Raw genomic sequence first — 6,367 nt, 5'->3', positions numbered from 1 at the left:
GCCAAAGCAGGGCCACCCACAGCAGGTCCCACAGGAACGTGTCCAGGTGGGTTTGGAATGTCTCCAGAGAAGGAGGCTCCACCACCTCCCTGGGCAGCCTCTGCCAGGGCTCTGCCACCCTCACAGGAAAGAAGTTCCTCCTCATGCTTATGTGGAACATCTCACATTGAAGTTTGTGCCCATTTCCTCTTGACCTGTCCCTGGGCACCACTGAAAAAAGACCAGCCCCATCCTCCTGACACCCACCCTTTAAGTATTTATCGGTGTTGATCAGATCCCCCCTCCGCCTTCTTTTCTCCAGACTCAAAAGACCCAAGTCCCTCAGCCTTTCCTCCCAAGGGAGATGCTCCAGACCCCTCATTGTCTCTGTAGCCCTCTGCTGTGCCCTCTCCAGCAGTTCCCTGTCCTTCTGGAACTGGGGAGCCCAGAACTGGACCCAGTGCTCCAGATGGGGCCTCACCAATCAATCTCTCAGTGACCAGTTCGTGATGAACTCCAGGCTACAGCTTTGCCTCTTCTTGCTCTCATGTCACATTCTTTTTAAGCATTAAAAGCCATTACAGCCAATTTTATTTACCAATTCTCATTATTCTGTAGTCTGTGCAGAGAGTTCTTGTGAGGAAAATACCAAACAAACAAAAAAACAACCCACACCCAAATCTCACGTACAATCACAAGCATGTGATTTTCTAGAAGAAAGCCTTGCTCATTATGAATTAATGAACATTACAGCCCAGTAATCCAACTCAGGAAAAGAAATCAAAAATTCCTTACATACACTAAGAAAGACTTAAGAGATTTAACTGCAGAAAAAAGCATAATATCCAAGCAGAGACAACATCTCTGTAGGTAAGCTCTTAAAATTCATTGCTTTGTACATTACCTTCTGACAAAGCAGTTTATTTTCTTTACATGAGGGTAGTTACAGGCATTTACCATAACTTGACTACCACAAAAAAAACACAACACCCAACCAACCCTAACTGAAAAAAATACACTAATGAATTAAGAGAGCAAGCAGGCAGTTCGGGCTGAATTAGCTACAACAGCACAAACTTCCCGAGCAAACACCAAAACCCACTGCCGTTTGCAAAATGATAGTGGGGAGAGGCAGTGAGAAGAGACTCCACTGAGCCACGCGTTAACTTACAAAATCTTTACTATCAAGACCACGAAATCTGTATAAACAGCCCTTATACAGTCTGGTAAATTATGACACGTAAGAGCCAGCAGCAGAGCCTGAAACTCCTGGAGCCGGCGCAGGACCACATGCCGAGATTAGCCATCGCCTGGATTTGGCTTTGAACTGACCTGAAACCCCAACTATAACCCTGCTTAGAAAGCGTGAGTAAGAAGGTAAAAGCTTCCAAAATTAATATTTCTAATTCAGAACATGAAGTGATACTGCCGTCTCCTACTACACTGTGTAACCCACTCATATTTTACCTTCGCATAATAATTTACTGTTTTAAAATAACCATATGGCATACAGTGGTTGTACCAAAATTCTGATTTTTTTTTTTCAAAGTAGGTTACTTGGCTTTTTCCTAGAATACAGCTTTTTTTTTTTTAATTAGCTGTGCTCTGCCCTTCAGGATGAAAGATACATGGTAATTAAATTGTGTTTATTATTACAGAAAAGCCACAGCAATTCAAATGAGCTATCTGGATACGGGCTTGACAGAACTAGCCACGAAGTGCTCCCCTTCCTTCAGCCCTTCTGCTTTTCCTTCTACCAGACTCACAAAAAAGATGGAAAACGTACCCCCAAGACATCTGTCAGGCTCTTGGTTAACAACTTTTAGGTACAAACTGGTCTATCTTCAGCCAGATGCAGACTCTTGATAAAGTAACTAATTTTAGTTGATATCATGGCTTTAACATATATCATTTATGTCACTGTATTCAGGTTTTCCAGACCGGAGGCTGGACATTTTCCCCTCACTGCTTCCATCTAAGCTATCACCCCTTCACCTCCTGTTCCCCAACTGCTTTCAGTTAGCAAGGTAGTTCTTAGTTTTAAGAACTAGTAAAATAAGAAATAATAATAAAAAACCAAGCCCCAAACCAACAAACCAGAAGTAGGAGATATAAATTTATATTTTATTCTTCTGTATGAATAAAGAACAAAGCGATCCACGAAGCAGTCAAGAGTACAAGAGTAGAGCTTCTCATTTCTTTAGCTTAGCTAGTAGAGGCTGCAGCTTTATTATATTTGATGTGGATCACTTCAAGTCTTTTGTTCTTTGAAGCATATTCCCATCTCTTTCAAAGGGTGTGAGCAGGAGGCAAACGTAAGGAGGCAGCTCTCTTTCTAGCGTAACAATCTATTTTCTATTCTCACTGGACAGCAGCATGGAATAGTTTCACAGAAAACAGGGAGGCCTGGCCTCAAATTCCTCTGCTTCCCTAAATGCAAAAGTTTTCATAAAGTAACACCATTCTGACAGTGAAACGACTCATTCTGATAAATTAAATGAGTCATCTTTTTCAGGAAACTTCCAGGATTATTACAAATTGGGCCGAAAAGGTAATTTAATAAGTAACTTGGTAAAACCTCCCACTGTTGTAAATATAATAGCACGGTTCAGTGCTGCTGATTCAGTTTCCCCAATCCTTCACTTGGAAGTTCAGGCTCCATTTAAATGAAGCGAGTTGTAAGATATGTTGTAACATTTTTCCTCAAAATGCTTAACAAGCATTCACTGACACCGCACCAAATTAAACAGAAGCTGCACAGTGTCTCTCCTAACACACACAAAGTTTATGATGGATTGGGTATCTTCAAGGAACTACTAATGGACCTTCTCAAAGCACCACTTCTTCGATGCCAGCAGAGCCATTTCAAAAGGCTTAGTACTAAAATACCTCAACGTTTTAAAAGACTAGATTTTTGTACAAGCCCCAGTATTATCAGGCTTCAATAGAAAGAAACGACAGATTGTGCTTACGATGAAGCTCCTCTTTATCAATGCAGTTACTCTGAGATCTTGGACCAAACCCCAAGGCTGGTATGAACAGGCGTAGCTTCAATGAACCTGTGCTAATTTACATCAACTGAGGCTATGGCTCCACATCAAAGAACCCTGAAGTGTTCATCACCTACATAAACTGTATTTAAAAAAATATACATATGCTGGCATGTATTCACTTGATTTCATGTTCATGCTTCTAATAATTCCAGAACTTAATTTTCAGAGAGACTTTTACTTTAAGCTAAACAGCAGAAATCTCAGTAGAAGAAAACTTTAAGAGCCTTCATATCCAATGGTAATTTGGAAACCTGTATCTTTCCTGAATTTTCAGCCATGGAGTTAAAGTAAAAAGGCTCACCTTCTCTCCTGGGACATTTTTGTAGTTCCTAATACCATAAAAACCCCAAGCATCTACCGTTTTAGATCAGTACTCAGTGAAAAACTCAGATTTCTCCTGCACGCTCTTCTGCCTGCTCTAATAGAGAGGAGGTTTGCCAAGAAAAGCTCAAAATGCTCAAACTTTCTCAAATTCAAAAGAGAAAGGGCTGTTATAACATGAAAAGATGATTAAGGTCCAAGTTCTTTTCATGCATTACCAAAGTGGTTTGTTTGAGGCATGTAAACACCTGCCTATATAACTGTGTATGTGAAGATAAAAGGAGCATTTGGGCTGATGACTTGTAATCTGGAACATTCCTTCCTTTTGGACATCAGCGAGCTAGAAACAGGTTACTACACCTTCTTGCTGAGGTTCTTGTGAGATTTGTTTTTGTTTTGAAGCTGTTTGTTTTTTGAAGAACGCATATTGTAATCGGATCAATATTTGCATCTCCTTGAAAGAGCAGTATCATCAGGAAAATCTAGATGCTCTTGTGTACCACCACTGAACTTCCCTGGGGGTTTACTTAACAATGCACACTCTACAATCATGTAGGAATTATTTTGTTGGCATATCGTAACACCAAGCTCTTCAAGAATAAATTGAGATAATACTGCCAAATTCTTTTCTGCAGTACAAAAAAAAAAACCAAACTCAAAAATCAGCAGTTTCTGTCAGTCAATATCCCCTTTAATACCAAGAATCTCACACAAGGCAACTTGAAATCGAGCCTTTTAACATAAATTGGTGCAATATTACTATTGAACAACATGAACACATCCAAGAATTGAATCCATTGTGTGACACAGGCAAGAGTCGTCAAGCCTTTTGGGTCAGAAGCACACCAAAGTGAGCATGCACACTCTTAAGAGCCTCAGAAGGGTTTGGGCTTACACCACAACACTGCTGACATTTGCTAGCGTTATTAATATTTATTGACCTTTTCCCCACACACACACACTTCACATCAGCAATCAGAGTCCTGGAAAAAGCCTTATAAGCACCACAAGTTACAGTTCAAGGATAGAGAGGAACAAAGGTCTACGCTGCTTTTATAACACGCGGAGGAGTGAGCAAGCAAGCCCGAGTCGATGCTGTTGCAGTGCTGACTGCAGTCTGACACATGAGAGCAGGACCGTCTTCTCCAGCCTCTGCCCTGCTGGCAGCAGAAGCAGGGCATGCAACTCTTCTTCTCAGCTTCTAGAGCCTGACAGAGGACATACTTCAGCGTGATCTTGGCCTAACCTAAATAAGCCCTCGATGGACATTGCTGAGAAGAGGGAAACCAAGCAGAAAACGGGGATGGCAATTAAATAAGGGAATAAAATGGATTATCTGCTTCGCACTTCCCAACTTTCAACCAATAGTTGACTTAACTACCAGACTTAAGTTGCTGATAGCAGTATGCAGCCACATTCGTTCCTCCCCCTGCCAAAAATGGTCCAGGATGTGCCTTCAGAGACACCAGAAAGGAAGAGCATTTACACAGAAGGCAGAGCTGATTAAAAAGCTTGAAAGCGCTGGAAATAAAAACCTCTTACCATCCCATCGCACTGTGACAGGCCACCCGACAACCTGGACCATCTGATCACATCCACACAAGACCTCTCTGCTAAGTGTAGGCCAGTTGGTGGTATTTCAGGCGTGCTAACAAAGAGACCCTGCCTGGGGACCGAAGACACTGTTTTTAAAAGGGCAAAGCAAGCATGACTGTAAACGAAAGCCAGAAAACCCTCCCGCTGCTTTCATCAACACACTGCCAAATACTCAGACCTGCACTGAGAAAAGGAAATCAACGCATCAACGGTGCAAAGTCACAGAAAAGATCTGTAGCAGGCAAATCCTCCCCAGATATTCTTCCCTGATTTTCAGTGCCTTGATAACAGGGAAGAAGGGTGCTAGCGCTACGCTGTTGCCTTCATGTAAGTAATTTCCGATCCCTTCTATTGAAGGGGTTCAAAACTGTTTCATGACTGAGGAAATGGCAAAGAAGTCACAGTACGTGTGCTACCACCAGGTAAGCCGTATGGCAAGGCACACCATCCAGAAAAATTCAGAAAGCAGTAAAAACACCATTCTGTAGGCCACAAAACACCCTGCCCTCCCCGTACCCTTGGAGAGTCTACAGGAGATTTACTGAAAGGTTTTTCCTCTTCTTACAATATGTAGAGAGGTACAGTTAAGAGTATAGACAAAGGGGTTTTGTATTCACTTTCGACTCTAGTAATGGTGGCTCAGTTCCGCCAGCGTTGAAAGAAATTTAAGAGATAAAAAGCAATGGCCCACACAATCCTGAAGACCTCACACAGGTTTAAGACAAACCAGCAGTAGCCACTGCCCCTTCACAGCCAGCGGCACAGGACCCAGGGTTCTCAAACACGTCTTGGAGCTGGACCTCAGTGGCAAAGGTCCAGAAGCAAAACTTTCAAAGTCTTTCAAATCATGCCCTTAGACACTACATGTTGATTTTCACATCCTAACTCTGAGAAACCGAAAAGCTGAAGTTTTTCTGCAAGACACTCAAGTTAGGATGTTAAATCCCACTGTTTGATAACATCTTAAGACTCACACTGAGCACTCAAGAAATGACTTTTTTTAAACCCTTCTGCTTCTCCTTTTTATTTAGCACTCATACCATTAAAAATACAAATTTTATACTACAAGTGAGGCCTTAAAACTATCCAAGATTCATTTTTCTAGTTTATCAGCCAGCTGAAAGCCACTACCAAAGTATCCAGTAACCCTAAATGGCTCATTTACTTCAAATAGAGCAAAAATTACTCTGCTAATAGTGAAGTGTCACACCATAGACCTGAGAAAAACTTTTCACAGCACAAGCCATCCACACACTAGAGTTTGTTCAAAGAATATTAGGAAAAATAGGGATATGACTCAACAAAAGCCTTAAATTTGAATCAAATTGAAGTCGATAAGCCGAGCTCCCAACACCACCATTTTACCCATTCCGTGCCCTGAAATAAACTTGGGGGGGGGGAGGCCCCCAGCCCAGGAA

Source organism: Calidris pugnax, unplaced genomic scaffold (assembly GCF_001431845.1).
Source record: "Calidris pugnax isolate Ruff unplaced genomic scaffold, ASM143184v1 scaffold74, whole genome shotgun sequence".
Lineage (NCBI taxonomy): Eukaryota > Metazoa > Chordata > Aves > Charadriiformes > Scolopacidae > Calidris > Calidris pugnax.
Note: the sequence above shows the minus strand (reverse complement) of the source record.